Here is a 17,176-nt window from a genome sequence, read left to right as displayed (position 1 = left end):
GGAGAGAGGTTGAAGCGTTAGCAAGTGACCGTAATCAACTCATGGCTGACGTGAAGGAACTTAAGTGCCATAGTGCCACGGCGGAAAGTGGGAAAGTGATTAGTGCGCAAAGTGTTGTGAACAGTGTTGCGACCGAGGGGTTCGTCTGTTCGTGCCTGTCGTTCACCTAGTCCAGGACCTCTTGCAAGCTCCCAAGCCCAGGGGAGAAGCAATGTCGTACGACTTATGGGTTCGAAGAGGCCTTGATCAGCGAACAGACGTTCCCTCTATGGTATCAGGCGTATCTCGTCAAGATCGCCCCTACCATAAGACGAGAGAGCCCATTTTTACCTCGTCTTCCGAAGGCGTTTCACGCAAGAAACCATGGAGCAAGGTTTCTAGGCCTTTGAAACGGCAAGTCGGTCCCTTCAGGACAGGTCCAACGTCCCGGATGTAGTCATTGGGACAGTTCGGACCCGTTGCTGTCATCGGATGACTGCTCGCCGCCTAAGCAAGGCAAAGTTGTGCCGTCTCAGACGCTAACCCCGTCTGTTACCGCACCCGTTACCGTAGACCCTAAATGGGTTATACTGCAGGACATGCAGTCTAAGCTTGCGTCCCTTATGGAAGACTACAACGCAGAGAAGGTTTCCGTTGAACCTAGCCGTTTATCTCATGGAGATACTGGCCGGTCAGCCACCCAAGCGTTCTGTTGTGCGTCTGTTGACGTTGGTGTAGCCATCTCACGTCAAACCAGTTGGGGTTGTACCACACCCGATGCGGTCTTGTGTGGACTTACAGCCGCATGGGGACGTTAAGCAACTCGCTGATGCGCCTGGTGACGTTCAGGACGTTCGCCAACCATCAGAGTTGACTTGTTTTGACGCGGGTGCGTCAACCTCCGCAACCCAGAGTTGTGTTGACTGCACAACCCAGGCGGTCTAAGCAGTCTCGGGTGGACGCTGTGCGTCCTCACGCACCTGTTGTTGTTGACAGTTCCCAGACTGTTCAGCAGTTTCAGGACGCTGCGTCCTGCTCCGCCACTTATGCACCAGTGCGGGGCGGACGCTGCGTGTCAAGCATTGCCTACCCCTTTGCTTGTTTCTCATCAGTTATCAGATGAGAAACTTTCGGATGAGGACGTTGCTGACCCTCAGCCTGAGGATCATCCTTCAGATATTGATGAGCCTAGAGCAGTTCCGCCATCTATGACTTTAAAAAAGTCATGCTCATTTTTAAGAGTTGTTCCCTGAACACTTTGTCTCTGTGGCTCCTCGTTCGCCGCCGTCTGAGTTTGTTTTAGGCGTACCTGCTGCCATGCCAGCCTTTACAAAACTCGTTCTCTCTCGCTCATCCAAGAGAGCTTTACGGCTGTTAGGCGATTGGTTGGGAAACCAAGAGGAGTTTAGGGAAGACGGCCTTTGCCTTCCCCCCATCTAAACTCTCGTCTAGATCGAGCGTCTGGTATGCCACGGGAGAGAAGTTCTCGGCTTGGGAGTTCCTGCCTCTGCTCAGGGCGACTTCTCAAGTCTTGTAGGACTCTCCCCGCCGCCTAGCCATGAGACGCTCGAAGATTAGTTGGTCATCCTCAGACCTGGACATCTACTTAAAGGCATCTTTAGGGCTTTTGAAGTTTTTAACTTCCTTGACTGGTGTTTGGGAGCCTTGAGTAGGAAAATCTCATCAGCCGATAGAGATGTCCTCCTTACTCATTATGTCCTGCATGGATAAGGCCATCCGCGATGGATCCAACGAGGCTCTCCGCCTCGTTTACGTCAGGAGTCCTAAAGAAACGAGAGTCTCTGTGCTATTTTCTGTCAGCAGGAGTGACGCCCTGTCAACGATCTGAGCTACTCTTTGCCCCTTTGTCTAAGTTCTTGTTTCCTGAACTTTTAGTTAAGGAAATAGCGTTGTCTCTAGTGCAGAAGGACACCCATGACTTGGTTGCGTCCTCGGCTCGCAAAGGGACCCTTCGTCTGCCTTGTCTGCTAGACCTAGGATAGGACACTCCAGCGTCCAGGTTTATTCCGCCCTTTCGTGGCAGAGCCCCCCGGCAGGGGAAGTACTCGTGCCGAAGGGAAGAGAGGAAAGAGGAAAGGAGCCAAGTCCTCGCGGGGCAGAGTCTGACTGCCCGCAGCTTCAGACAGCAGTAGGTGCCAGACTCAAGAACTTCTGGCAAGCCTGGGAGAAGAGAGGCGCAGATCAGCAGTCTGTGAGGTTGCTCAGAGAGGGGTACAAAATCCAATTTGTACGCAAACCTCCTCTAGCGACGTCCCCCATCGATCTCTCTCCCAGGTACCGAGAGGAAGCAAAGAGACAAGCCCTGAAACTAGAAGTGTCTCTTTTGCTAGAGAAGGGAGCGGTGGTCAAAGTCTCGGACCTTCAATCACCGGGGTTTTACAACCGTCTCTTCCTAGTACCGAAGAAGACAGGAGGTTGGAGACCGGTGCTAGACGTCAGTGCTCTGAATGTCTTTGTCACAAAGACAAAGTTCACCATGGAGACCACAAAGTCAGTCTTAGCAGTGGTCAGAAAGGAGACTGGATGGTCTCTCTCGACCTAAGAGACGCTTACTTCCACATCCCCATTCACTCAGATTCCCTACCTTTTCTGAGATTTGTCTTCGACAATGTGGTGTACCAAGTTTCGGGCCCTGTGCTTTGGCCTAAGTCCTGCTCCTCTCGTGTTTACGAGGCTTATGAGGAATGTGGCTAAATTCCTCCATTTTATCGGGTATCCGAGCCTCCCTTTATTTGGGACGACTGGCTTCTCAGAGCCTCGTCCAGTCATCGCTGTCTGAAGGATCTCAATTGGACTTTAGATCTGACCAAGGAATTGGGACTTCTGGTCAACTTGGAAAAGTCCCAGCTGATCCCATCCCAAACTATTCTGTATTTAGGGATGGAGATTCGCAGTCCAGTTTTTCGGGCTTTTCCGTCGGCCCCCAGAATAGATCAAGCACTGCTCGTAATCCAAAAGATGTTGAAGAGAGAACGTTGCTCAGTCAGGAATTGGATGAGTCTAGTAGGAACTCTATCATCCCTGGAGCAGTTTGTCTCGCTAGGAAGGCTAAACCTCCGACCTCTACAATTCCATCTAGCGTTTCACTGGAAAAAGGACAAGACGCTAGAGGCGGTCTCGTTCCCGATTTCCGAAACAGTAAAGACTTGCCTGATTGGGTGGAAAGACAATATCAGTCTACGAGAGGGACTTCCCCTACCAGTTCAGAAACCAAACCACGTTCTCTTCTCAGACGCATCGGATTTGGGTTGGGGTGCGACACTGGACGGTCGGGAATGCTCAGGTTTGTGGAACTCAAGTCAGAGGAGGCATGCATATCAACGGCAAGGAGCTTTTGGCAGTTCCACCTGGCCTTGATAAGCTTCGAGAGTCTCCTTCGAGACAAAGTGGTGGAGGTCAACTCGGACAACACCACAGCCTTGGCGTACATTTCCAAACAAGGAGGTACCCACTCCCTGACACTGTACGAGATCGCAAGGGACCTGCTCATCTGGTCAAGAGATCGAGGCATCTCCCTAGTAACGAGGTTTATCCAGGGCGACTTGAACGTTCTAGCAAGATTGTCTCAGTCGGAAAGGTCAGGTAATGTCCGACCGAATGGACCCTCCACAAGGATGTGTGCAAGAGGCTTTGGGCGACTTGGGGTCAACCCACCATAGACCTCTTTGCAACCTCGATGACCAAGAGGCTTCCAATCTATTGCTCTCCAGTCCCAGACCCCAGCAGCAATACATATAGATGCCTTTCTCCTAGATTGGTCTCACCTAGACCTATACGCATTCCCACCATTCAAGATTGTCAACAAGGTACTGCAGAAATTCGCCTCTCACGAAGGGACAAGGTTGACGTTAGTTGCTCCCCTCTGGCCCGCGAGAGAATGGTTCACCGAGGTACTTCGATGGCTGTAGACTTTCAAGAAGTCTTCCTCTAAGAGTAGACCTATTACGTCAGGCCACACGTAAAGAAGGTACACCCAAGCCTCCACGCTCTTCGTCTGACTGCCTTCAGACTATCGAAAGACTCTCGAGAGCTAGAGGCTTTTCGAAGGAGGCAGCCAGTGCGATTGCAAGAGCGAGGAGAGCTTCTACCATTAGAGTTTACCAATCGAAGTGGGAAATCTTCCGAGACTGGTGCAAATCAGTATCTGTATCCTCGTCCAGTACCTCTGTAGCTCAAATCGCTGATTTTCTCTTATACCTGAGAAGAGTTCGCTCCCTTTCAGCTCCCACGATCAAGGGCTACAGAAGCATGTTGGCTTCGGTCTTCCGGCATAGAGGCTTAGATCTTTCCAACAATAAAGATCTACAAGATCTCCTTAAGTCTTTTGAGACCTCTAAGGACGTCGTTTGGCTACACCTGGATGGAATTTAGACGTGGTCCTAAGATTCCTCATGTCAGACAGGTTTGAGCCTTTACATTCAGCCTCCCTGAAGGATCTCACTCTTAAGACTCTTTTCCTGGTGTGCTTGGCCTCAGCTAAAAGAGTCAGTGAGCTTCATGCCTTCAGCAAGAACATCGGTTTTTCAACAGAAAAAGCCATTTGTTCTCTTCAACTTGGTTTCCTAGCCAAGAATGAACTGCCTTCTCGTCCTTGGCCTAAATCTTTTGATATTCCTAGCTTATCAAAAGATCGTAGGCAACGAGTTAGAGAGAGTATTATGCCCCGTTAGAGCTCTTAAGTTCTATTTAGCTCGTACTAAGCCTTTAAGAGGTAAATCTGAAGCGTTATGGTGTTCGGTTAGAAACCATCCTTACCTAAGTCAAAGAATGCTTTGTCATATTTTATCAGATTGTTAATACGAGAAGCTCATTCACACTTGAGTGAGGAAGACCGATCTTTGCTTAAGGTTAAGACGCACGAGATTAGAGCTATAGCAACTTCCGTGGCCTTCAAGCAAAATAGATCTCTGCAAAGTATCATGGACGCAACCTTTTGGAGAAGCAAGTCAGTGTTCGCGTCATTTTACTTGATAGATGTCCAAGACTCTTTACGAGGACTGCTACACACTGGGTCCATTCGTAGCAGCGAGTGCAGTAGTGGGTGAGGGCTCAACCACTACACTTCCCTAATTCCATATCCTTTTAATCTGTCTCTTGAAATGTTTTTAATATTGTTTTTATGGTTGTTCGGAAGGCTAAGAAGCCTTTCGCATCCTGGTAGATTTGGCGGGTGGTCAAAGTCATTTCTTGAGAGCGCCCAGATTAGGGGTTTGATGAGGTCCTGTTGTATGGGTTGCAGCCCTTGATACTTCAGCTCCTGGGAGTCTGTCAGCATCCTAAGAGGATCGCTGGGCTCCGTGAGGAAGACAGACTTACAAGGCAGAGTAATTGTCTAAGTCAACTTTCCTTACCAGGTACCTATTTATTTTGGTTTTGTTATATTGATAACTGTCAAAATGAAAAAACTCTTAGCTTATACGCTGTAAACATATTAACTCTGGTCTCTACCCACCGCCTTGGGTGTGAATCAGCTATTATATATTCACCGGCTAAGTTAAAATATTAAAAATGATATTTTAATTATAAAATAAATTTTTGAATATACTTACCTGGTGAATATATAAATTAATTGACCCTCCCTTCCTCCCCAATAGAGACGCAGCGGGACGAGAAGAATTGAAGGTTTTGTTTACATACAAGAGTGGTATCTGGCCGACAGTTGCGCTGGTGGGCACACCCGCAACCTGCATAGCGATCGCTCGCGAGTTTTTTGAGTATGTTGTCTGTCGAGCTGCAGAGTTGCAGCTATTATATATTCACCGGGTAAGTATATTCAAAAATTTATTTTTATAATTAAAATATCATTTTTATATATTTCCTTGTTTCCTTTCCTCACTGAGCTATTTTTCCTGTTGGAGCCTTAGGGTTTATATCATCTTGTTTCCAATTAGGGTTATAGCTTATTTTATAATAATAATACAGGTAGCTAATTTGTTGCAAGAATCTTCTCAAGAAACTTTATGTACATGAAGTAGACCTTTCTTAGTAGTTAAGGGTAGGGGAATGATGTTCGTTTGTTAGCGGACGAAGGATTATGGTTTCAGGTGTGTAGCCATTTTATTGAAAAGGCATATGTAGTTAAAGCCATATTTTATGTATTTGATTGAATTTTTTATCAAAGAAGTATATAAGAGAGAAAAAAATGTTTTCAAATTATATGTTGTTTTGTACAAATAGGTGGGATTATTCTTAATAGCAATCGAGTGAAATCAGTCAATATTGGTTGTTGTTAAAATGAAACCAAAAGTAATAATGCAAAATAAGTATAAGAATTCTGTACTATAATGGTGGATTATTAATATCAAATTGGGTAATGAATTTTTAGTTGTTCCAGCACAAATACAAACCTTCCACTATTGTTTATTATTTTTGGTGAAGCTGAACTATCCATGATAATTTTTAATGAGGGAAACTACCGCAACCTACGGGTGGCGTTGGGGTAGTTCGGCTGCTCCGCTCATTCACACACCTAGGTTGAGTAACCGCTTTGCTTTCATGGCTCGGTAGAGACTGACATACTACCCGCGCTCTCCTGATTTACTGTCTTTGGTAATTGCTTTTTCTTTCTTTTCAGATTGTGTGCGTGTGAGTGACTTGTCTCATGTGTACTTGCCTTGGTCCCAAAGGCCACGCTTGCGGTACTTTCATGTCCACCCTCGAAACGTTCCCCCCACCTGCTGTGCCCGACCTGTCGGGGTCGCCGGTGTTCAAGGGACGACACCTGTTTAGAGTGTAGGGAGTGGTCTACCTCCCAGTGAGTGAGGTTCGGGTGACAGAAGAAGAAGTCCAAACGTGATTCTTCATCTTCGGGGTCTTCCCTGAAGTCGAAGAAACACCGGTCTTCTACTTTTACCCCCCAACCTCTTCCCAAAGCTGTTCCTCCGTCAGTTCTTTCCGAAGAACCGTCGAGTACAAGTGCAGCCCATGTTACTCCAGGTCAACCTTGCCTTGCATTGCGGGGGACAGTGTTGACTTCCCTAGTGAGTCGACCCTGACCATTCCCGCAGGGGGCGCCTGCGCTATGTCAAGTTTGCTTTTGTTTTAGCCATCACTGGGTGTTGGTGGCCTCCCCTTGAAAGAGGTTCTCTTTGACCTACTTCAGAGGGGAGCGGAGAGTAGACTTTCGTCTCCTTACTCCCCGAAGGTTCCTCCTTCTATGGGCACAGGTGCTGCAGCCCGTCAGTCTGAGTGCTGTCTCCGGTGTCTGACTTTGAGGGTGTTGCTGATCCTATAGGCCAGTGGCAGCTCACTCACGCAGTATTTCTCCTGCGGGGGAACACTTCACTCGTTCACGAGAGAGAGCCACCAAAGGGTAATGGCCGCTCAGAGACTCTCACACTTCTTCATGGGCGGTGGCAGAGGCCGTTCTTGAGCCTGGTTCACCTTAGGGGGAACAAGTCTCCCTCCGGCGGAGACAGCTTTCTGACGCAGACCTCCTCGGGAGGAGCCTGCTGGACGTTCCTTTGCGGAGGTCTATCACTTGGAGACTTTTGTCACTCTTCTCCATCCTCGGTGTTCTCCTCCTAAAGCTGTCAGGAGATGCCTTTTTGAACTTCAGGGTTCCGGTCACATTGACCCTTTGGGGTCTCGTTGCTAACACGCTTTAGGTCTGCGTGATCAGAATCCTTTGGACTCCCGTTGGCGAGAGTATGTGAGCTCTCGTAACCCCGGCCTTCGGGCTCTCGTGATACCTTTGCGAAGGGATATGCAAAGTAGTCAGCTCTTGGGGCCAAAGTCCAGACCCTGTTGGAGAAGGGTGCTCTCCAAGAGATCCGCGACGGGTCTCCAGGCTTTTACTGTCGACTCTTTCTTGTAGAAAAGGCATCTGGAGGCTGGAGACCAGTCATTGATCTCTCCCCCCTGAACAAGTTTGTCCTACAAACTCCATTTAGGATGGAGACTCCCGATACGGTCAGATTCATTATCAGACCAAAAGACTTCATGTGCACTCTGGATCTGAAGGACGCTTACTTCCAGATCCCAATCCATCCGTCTTCTGGGAAGTATCTAAGATTCTCACTAGACCAAAAACTACACCAGTTCAAGGTGCTGTGTTTCGGTCTTTCCACAGCACCTCAGGCTTTCACGAAAATGTTTGCCCTTGTGTCAGCTTGGGCTACAGACTCTGCCTCTGTCTCCTAAGATATCTGGATGACTGGCTGATTCTGGCAGACTCGAAGGCAGACGAGCATCTAATGTTTTGCCAAGATCTGGGGATCATGGTAAACTTCAAGAAGTCTCATTTGATCCCCTCTCAAAAACTGGCATACCTAGGCATGCTATTGGACACCGTAAGGCACAAAGCATATCCATCAGACGAAAGGATTTAGAGGCTGAGGAAGGTAGCACGGCCCTTCCTCAAATGGGAAGAGCTCCCAGCCCAGAGCTGGGTGCATCTGCTTGGTCACCTCTTATCTGGCGGTTGGAATCCTAATGGAATCAGACCTCCTATTCTAGGGAGAGCCTAGTCTGCATAGCGCAAGAGGAACGGATGGATCCCAGATGGTGGCTGTCAGACCTAAACCTCTGCAAACCGGTCGATCTTCTCGTTCTCCTCTCGGAATTGATGCTCTTTTCAGATGCGTCAAAAGCAAGGTGGGGGGCCCCGCATGCTGCACCACACTATCTCCGGCCATTGGTCCGAATCCAAAAGGTATCAGTATATAAACCTGTTAGAGATGAGGGCAGCCTTCCTCGCCCTCAAACAATTCCACCAGTTCCTGGCGGGGCACTGTGTGGTAGTGTATTGGATTCCCTGTTCAAGCCTTCAACTGGAAATTCTTGGAGACAGCACTGCATTTTAACCCAAAAATGTGATAGTAATAATGTGGAAGTCATTTATATGAAAATGTGTTTAGCTAGGCAAGATAACTGTACTGTAATACTTTATGCTTGAGAAATGATAGAAATTTTTGGAGATTGTCACAAAAGCTATAGAGTGATGATCAGATATACTTTATGGGTAGGGAAATTGAATATTGTAAAAGGAATAGATTTTTATTATTATTATTATTATTATTATTATTTTTATTATTATTATTATTATTGTTATTATTATTACTTGAGTGTACCCTCAAGCAAGAGAACTCTAACTCAAGACAGTGGAAGACCATGGTATAGAGGCTATGGCACTACCTGAGACTAGAGAACAATGGTTTGAGTTTGGAGTGTCCTTCTCCTAGAAGAGCTGTTTACCATAGCTAAACAGTCTCTTCTACCTTACCAAGAGTAAAGTAGCCACTGAACGATTACAGTGGAGTAGTTAACCCCTTGGGTGAAGAAGAATTGTTTGGTAGTCTCAGAGTTGTCCGGTGTATGAGGAGAGAAAAGAATCTCTAAAGAATAGGCCAGACTATTTGGTGTAAGAATAGCTGCATAGTAAAGTATAGAGAAGTATGAAAGATATGGAGATAAAAATGTGGAAGTAAAACATAAGGTAGCTGAGGCAAAGAGTGCGGCTGACTGGAGGTGTGGTCAGGGATTGGGTCGTTCATATGAAGAGAATAAGAAGTTTGAAATAAAGTGAAGAGAGTAAGGAAGGGTGGACCAAGAAATAAAGAACCAGTGAAAGATAAAAATGGAATGTTGTTGATAGGAGAGAAGGCAAGGAAAAGGTGAGCTGAATATTTTGATAGGTTGCTAAATGTTGAGGATAATAGGGAGGCAGATATAATTGTTGTTGTAGTTGATGAGGTGCTAGTGATGGGAGATGAGAACGAGAGATTATGTGAGGAAGTGAAGAGAGCACTAGATGAAATGAGAGTGGGAAAAGCACCTGGTATGGATGGTGTGAGGGCTGAGATTTTAAAGGAAGGTGGTGTGATTGTACTTGAATGGTTGGTGAGATTGTTTGATACAGTTGTCTCCCGTTATTGGCGGTAGTTAAGTTACAGTTACAGCCGCGAAAAGGGGATTGTTGCAAATAAATGCTGCACTAGGGTGGGCTAATTCCTAAAATAAAAAGTCACTGCCCCTTGCCACGAGCGGGTGCCTGAGCTGATAATTAACACAGTAAATACTGCCTAATATTGTTTTGTTTTGTTTCTACACCAGTTTATAATCATATGTACAGTGTACAGTACATTTGCAGACATGTACACTACGTACTGGGCACAGTAAGGTTACAGTACAGTATTGTGCAAAAGTAAAGTTTTACTGAGTTATCATCATCCCCTTACTGTTTTGTTTAAAAAAAGTTGTTCCTATCCAGTAATACTGTACTGTAATCTAATACTCACTGATATTGTAGTGTATATGACTGTAATATATGTACAGTAATAACACTACAGTACAGCTTAACTGTACTTACTGCAAGTGTTCGGTGTTTCCGTTCATACGTACACGTTTTTTTAAACCATGATGCAACTATGTGTCGTCTCTTGCGCAGTAAGCTATTATCTACAGTAATTATACATCCTCTACTTCAATGGGCTGGCAAAGGAAAAAATGATAAGTGTTGTCAGTAACATTGCAGTATAATCATTGTAAAAACGCATAGTGCCTCAACAACCGTACCAAAATGAAAAAAAATAATAAACAGCCGTTGCATTTTAATAATAGTATGCTTTTTCTACTTACATAGTAGTTTGGAAGGATTGACTTAACAACATATAATGTGCTCAGTATAATCATATACTGTAGATGTGTTTTTAAGTAAAGTAAAGATAAAAATTAATTTTTATCTACAGTAAAAACATTCCCTTAGGATTGTGTAGGTCTACGTATTTTGCAAAGGTGGCGGTAGAAGGTATGCTTACATAATCCCATTGTTGAATTTAAAGTTATAATCATTGCTGCAACTCACAAATTGTTTTATTTTTATTCTTTCTTAAACAGAAATACAGCTCATTTTATAAACTAAAACATAAATATCTCAGTAATAATTGTTTCTTTCGAAGGAACAAACGAAAACAGTGCATTTGATTACTGTTCAACACTGATATTCTCTCTCTCTCTCTCTCTCTCTCTCTCTCTCTCTCTCTCTCTCTCTCTCTCTCTCTCTCTCTCTCTCTCTCTCATTATAGCTTAAAATATCCAATTTAGTTTCGGAAGTATTATTGCATTCTAGAAAATTATGATTTAAATAGTTAATTGCACTTTAATAAAATTGTTTATGTACTTTTGTTTTAAATTTTGCGTGTATTTTTACGATCAAAGTATTTTGGGTGCTGTAATCAGATCAGCTGATGCGCATATGAATCAATAACAGAGAGTATTTCTTAATATATAGTATGACATAAGCAGTGATGTTTTATAAACTATCATAGTATTCATATAATATATTTATAGCTCTCATTACAAGAAATCTTTGTTTCTTTACAAACTCTATTGAATACCCACTGACGGAGCCATAATAAATAATTTCTTAAGCTTTATAATCAAGCAATACAGCTAGGTAGTAGGTTGGCCAGGGCACCAGCCACCCATTGAGATACGGCCACTAGAGAGGTATTGGATCCTTTGACTGGCCAGACAGTAATGCATTGGATCCCTCTCTCTGGTTACGGCATATTTTTCCTTTGCCTATGCTTACACAGAATAGTCTGGCCTATTCTTTACATATTCTCGTCTTTCCTCATACACCTGACAACAATGAGATACTAAACACTTCTTCACCCAAGGGGCTAATTACTGTACTGCAATTTGTTCAGTGTACTTTCCTCTTGGTAAGGGTAGAAGAGACTCTTTAGCTATGGTAAGCAGCTCTTCTATGAGAAGGACACTCCAAAATTAAACTACAGGTATTGCTCGACTTACAACGTATGCGACATACGACTATTCGACTTTACGACCATTTGTTCAGGGTGATGACGTCACAAGTTTATCGGAAATAGGACGAATATTTCCTTGAAAATAATCTATTTTCTTGTATACATATAATCTGATTCATCTTGGTAAATTATTATTTTCTTTTATGGTTAATATTCAGTATTTATTTTCAGTTAAAAATACATTAAGAAAAGTTTTAATATCTGTCGAGTTAATATTATGTCTGGTGACGTCACATCACCGGCGGAAAGTTTCCGGGCAATACAGTGATTTCCTTCCAATAGGCTAACGATTAATATTAGTATTTCCATTATCGAAATATTAAATAACGATACAAAGTATTTTGAGGGTATGTATCGGTTGTCATGAGTACTACGTAGCGTAAATTTGACTGTACGCTACTTTTTTTATCTCTAATGATGGATCGATGTTTATCTAAAGAAAATATACTATTAGGGCAAATATTTTCTTGAAAATAATATATTTCCTTTTACATTATAAAAATAAAATACTTTTGTTTGTTAAGTTAGTATTTTCTTTTCATTTCTTGCGAGAAACAAAGAAAATTAATTTACATATTTTGCAAGTCATTCTTCGTAGAGATTACTGTACGTCACGTGACTTGTGACGTCATGTATCTGGCGGAAGCGCGCTGACAAACCGAATGATTTCCTTTCATTGTTACCGAGTAATCTTATTACAGCATTCCCATCATCGAAACACCCAGTAACGATATCAAGTGGTTTAGTGGTCTGTATCATTAGTTATAAGATTTGTACAACTTACCGTAAATTTAAGAAAAAAAGTCTGATGACGTCGTATTTCTGGCGGAAGGCGAGATGCAAATCAAGTGATTTCCTTCCGATGCGTTACTATTCCCATAATCGAAACATCGAATAATGATACAGTATATAAAATTTTTTAATAATTTTCAAAAAAAATATGAAGATTCAATTGAATTAAAAACAAAATACAGAGAGAGAGAGAGAGAGAGAGAGAGAGAGAGAGAGAGAGAGAGAGAGAGAGAGAGAGAGAGAGAGAGAGAGTATTCCTTTTATAACTAATAATAAGGTCTATAAACGAACTGTATGGAAAATGTGATACCCTATAACATATTGGCGCTGATGTAATATGCATTATGAAGAAATTTCGAATGTCAAGAAAATTATATAAATCAGTATTATTCGCACTATATATGTGCTCATAATAGTAATATGGCAGCGTGACCTTGAGATCAGCTGATGCCAACCGAAAGTAAATCAAAAGTATTTGTTGATTATTGATATGCTCAAGAAATTGAAAAAGAAAATATAAACGTGCTTTAATAAACCACAATTAAACACAGTAATGTCTAATGAAATATAAAGGCTTAATATTGAAATAGAATACTGTATGAAGCTTTAAAAATGAACTACCCATATGCGATTGCGAGAGCGAGCACACACACACACACACACACACACACACACACACACACACACACACACACACACACACACACACACACAGAAAGAGCTACAACGATTTCGCATTATACCTAATGATTAGACGAACTGTATGGAAACTTATTTCCTGTAACATATTGGCGTTGATGTAATATTCATCATGAAGATATTTCTAATAAGTTAAGAAATGTTAAAAAAATATGCCATTCGTATGTACGCCATATTTGATACGGTTGGTAGCGGCACTTTCAGATCAGCTGATCATAACCAAAGGTAAACAAAATTTTCAGTACTCGATTATAAAATGCTTCAAAAATGGATAAATAGAATACAAAAATGCATTTATAGAGCATATGATATCCTATGATACAAGAAAATGGAGTAATGATAGACAGTAAGAAAATATTGACAAAATATGATTCAGATGATTCCCGAATCATAACGTATCAAAATAAATCTACGGAAACTTCACTTTTCTAGTTCGACATACTGTACGGCGAACTCGACTTACGACTCATCTCTCGGTACCTATCTCAGTCATAAGTCGGCGACTACCTGTATTGTTCTCTAGTCTTGGGTAGTGCCATAGCCTCTGTACCATGGTCTTCCACTGTCTTGGGTTAGAGTTCTCTTGCTTGAGGGTACACTCGGGCACACTATTCTGTCTTATTATTTTTTTTCTTCCTCTTGTTTTTTGAAATGGTGTGTTGGACAGGCTTAATAGAAGGGCCATGAATGCCTGGTGGTTTATCAAGAGGTTGTCTTTTCCTTTTCTGATTCTTTTTCTTCTCAAAACCTTCCTTACTGTCCTCCCTTCAGTTGAAGTGGCTATCCTGGAGGGTATTTAGCCTTGCATGGTGTATCGGCTCCTCCATGTTGACCAGTTTTTCCGACTTTTTATTATTGTCTAGGGGTTTCATCAATCACTTTATTTATAATTCTGTATATATTGTTTTTGTTATAATTCTTGTTAATCTAGTTTTTAAGTATGATGGGTCTTTTTTATTTCTATTAATTCTTATGCTGTCTGGAGACATTGAGCGAAATCCGGGACCAGTATGTCCTAGATTTCGTCAAAGTCGACTTCTGTATTGCAATATTTGTGGTCTTCATGCAAATATCCAAGACCTTACAGTTGCGTCCAGACCGTATGATATTCTTTTGTGCTCAGAAACTTTGGTTTCTAATATGAGGCACTCATCTGAGCTCCTTATAACTGGTTTTAAGAAGCCAATAATGTTGAAACGTGATGCCATCTCTAGGGCCAGGGGAATGGTGGTGTATATTAGGACCGAGGACCCTGCTTCTCATAAGTCCTGCTATCAATGTGGATGTCATGAGATTCAGGTAATAAAAGTTTGTGGCATGCATAACAACTTTTTTTTATGTTCGATCTACCAGAATCCAGACATGGATGATTCTATCTTCGATTGCCTTCTTACCATTATGGCTAAGATACAAGATGATAGAAAGGCTTCTTTTGTCTTTGTTGGGGATTTTAATGCTCACCATGGCGAGTGGTTAAGTTCTATCTCTCCTACCGATCGCCATGGCTTAAGAGCTTTAGACTTTGCCTTTGAATCAGGCTGTGAGCAAATCATAAATGAAGCTACTCACAGGTCTGATAATTGCTTGGACCTCGTATACACTGACTCCCCTGGCATTATAACTAGTAAGGTTGGTTCTCTAGTCGGGACATCTAATCATGCCTTGATTTCATTAGTAGTGAAGACTGAGCAGCCTGTCCCTGATATATCATACTCTTGTAAAATTTATATGAAATCCCAAGCAGACTGGAATGGGATTTTGCATGATCTTTTGTGCTTGAATTGGTCACAATTATATAGTAGTGTACAATAGATCCAGTTGTCCCTTCAAATGAGAATCTAGTCAACATAATTGATAGGCGTATCCCTTTTCTTGTGCTAAGGTACCGAGTGAAGGACAAACTGTGGTTCAATGATGATTGTAGATGTGCTTATTTGGAGAAGCAGGAGTCTATCATCTTTGGAAGGGTAACAGATCAGAATTGATATGGAACAACTATACTCAGCTTTGAGCTTTTGCTCAGAGAGTTTATGCCTCAACTGAAAAGGAGTACAATTTAACCATAAAAGAAACCCTTTCTGGTACAACTCAGGAACATGAATGGTGGTCTACCCTTAAATCTGCACTCTTTGGTGTAGATGCAACAGTTCCTCCTTTACTTAAACCAGATGGCTCAGTCACTGTCCAAAGGAAAAGGCAACCCTTTTGGCTGATGTTTTTGACAGTAAACAGAGTAATGAAAAACTTGAACTTCCTCATTCCTGTTTTCCTGAGACTAAACTAACTAGTTTAGCTTTTCGATCTCGTGAGATTGAAGCTCTGTTGGTGGACCTTGATGCTTATGGAGGTGTAGACCCAAATGGTATTTTTCCTTTGTTGTCTATAAAGACAGCAGATTTCTCAGCTCCAAAGTTATCTGTTATTTTGCGCAAGTTAGTAAGAAGAAGAGCTTTTAGCACTTGTTTGAGAATTGGTAATGTTACTCCTCTATGTAAATGTGTTTGTGGTAGCTCAAGTCCCACTGATTACCGCCCAATTTCCATAACTCCCATATTATCTAAAAAATTTTAATGTCTTCTGGCAAAACATCTTAATAGGTTTGCTGAAGGTAATCATCTATTCCCTATTTTTCAATTTGGTTTTCGTAAAGGCCTTGGAGCGTGTGATGCCCTTCTTACAATCTCCAATGCTGTACAGAAATCCCTTGATTGTGGTCAGGAAGTTTGTATGATTGGCCTTGATTTTAGTGCTGCCTTTGACCGTGTTAATCATGAGGCCCTTGTTTTCAAACTCAAACAGTTGGGAGTGGGTGGGTCATTTCTTAGCATTATTATTGATTTTTTAAGTAATAGATCTCAAAGAGTAGTTGTTGATGGGCACCATAGTGAATATAGGAATGTGATATCTGTGTTCCACAGGGTAGTATTCTTGGCCCATTACTTTTCATACTATACACACATGACATGTGGTTTGGCCTAGAAAACAAGCTTGTTGCATATGCAGATGATGTTACTCTCTTTGCATCAATTCCATCCCCTGAATGTAGATCTGGGGTTGGTGAATCCCTTAAAAGAGAATTAGCTAAAATTAGTGCATGGTGCAAATTATGGGGTGTGAAGTTGAATCCTAACAAAACTCAAAGTATGATTGTAAGTAGGTCAAGGACGGTGGCTCCTCAACATCCGGATCTCAGTATTGATAATGTTTCTTTAAATTTGTATGACTCTTAAAATTTTAGGTGTGGTTCTCGACAGAAAATTTACTATTGAGAAACACATTAGGTCTGTGTCTTCTTCAATTGCACAAAAAATTGGCTTATTGAGAAAGTCTTTCAAGATTTTTGGTGATCAATCTATTCTGAAGGAGTGTTTTAATTCTTCCATTCTACTTTGTTTTGAGTATTGTTCTCCTGTCTGGTGGTCAGCTGCTGATTCTCATCTTAATTTGTTAGACAGAAACTTACGGTCTATTAAATTTCTTATTCCTGATCTAGATATTAATCTTTGGCACCGTCGTTCAATTAGTTCATTATGCAGGTTGCATAAGATTTTTTATAACTCTGACCATCCTTTACATTCAGATCTCCTTGGACAATTCTATCCCGTTCATAATACTAGGCAGGCAGTTAATTCTAATAGCCAGGCCTTCTCCATCATGAGGCTCAATACTACACAGTACTCTAGAAGGTTTATTCCAGCTGTTACCAAGTTGTGGAATGATCTTCTTAATCGGGTAGTTGAATCAGTAGAACTTCAAAAGTTCAAAGTTGGAGAAAATATTTTCATGTTAACCAGGCTGACATGAATCTTTTTATAGTTTATATATGACATATCTGTTTTTGACGTTGTTAATAGTTTATATAGGACATATCTGTTTTGACGTTGTTACTGTTTTTAGAATGATTTATTGTTAAT

General features: G+C 42.2%; 1 protein-coding gene across 2 annotated transcripts in view; it reads left to right on the top strand.

Moving 5' to 3' along the window:
* Nucleotides 1–17,176, top strand: part of LOC137647105 (uncharacterized) — a 371,223-nt gene that overhangs the window by 79,698 nt on the left and 274,349 nt on the right. The gene's annotated exons all lie outside the window — the stretch shown is intronic.

The sequence above is a fragment of the Palaemon carinicauda genome, chromosome 9 (genome assembly GCF_036898095.1).
Source record: "Palaemon carinicauda isolate YSFRI2023 chromosome 9, ASM3689809v2, whole genome shotgun sequence".
In the NCBI taxonomy this organism is placed as follows: domain Eukaryota; kingdom Metazoa; phylum Arthropoda; class Malacostraca; order Decapoda; family Palaemonidae; genus Palaemon; species Palaemon carinicauda.
Note: the sequence above shows the minus strand (reverse complement) of the source record. Positions and strands in the feature narration are given on the sequence as shown.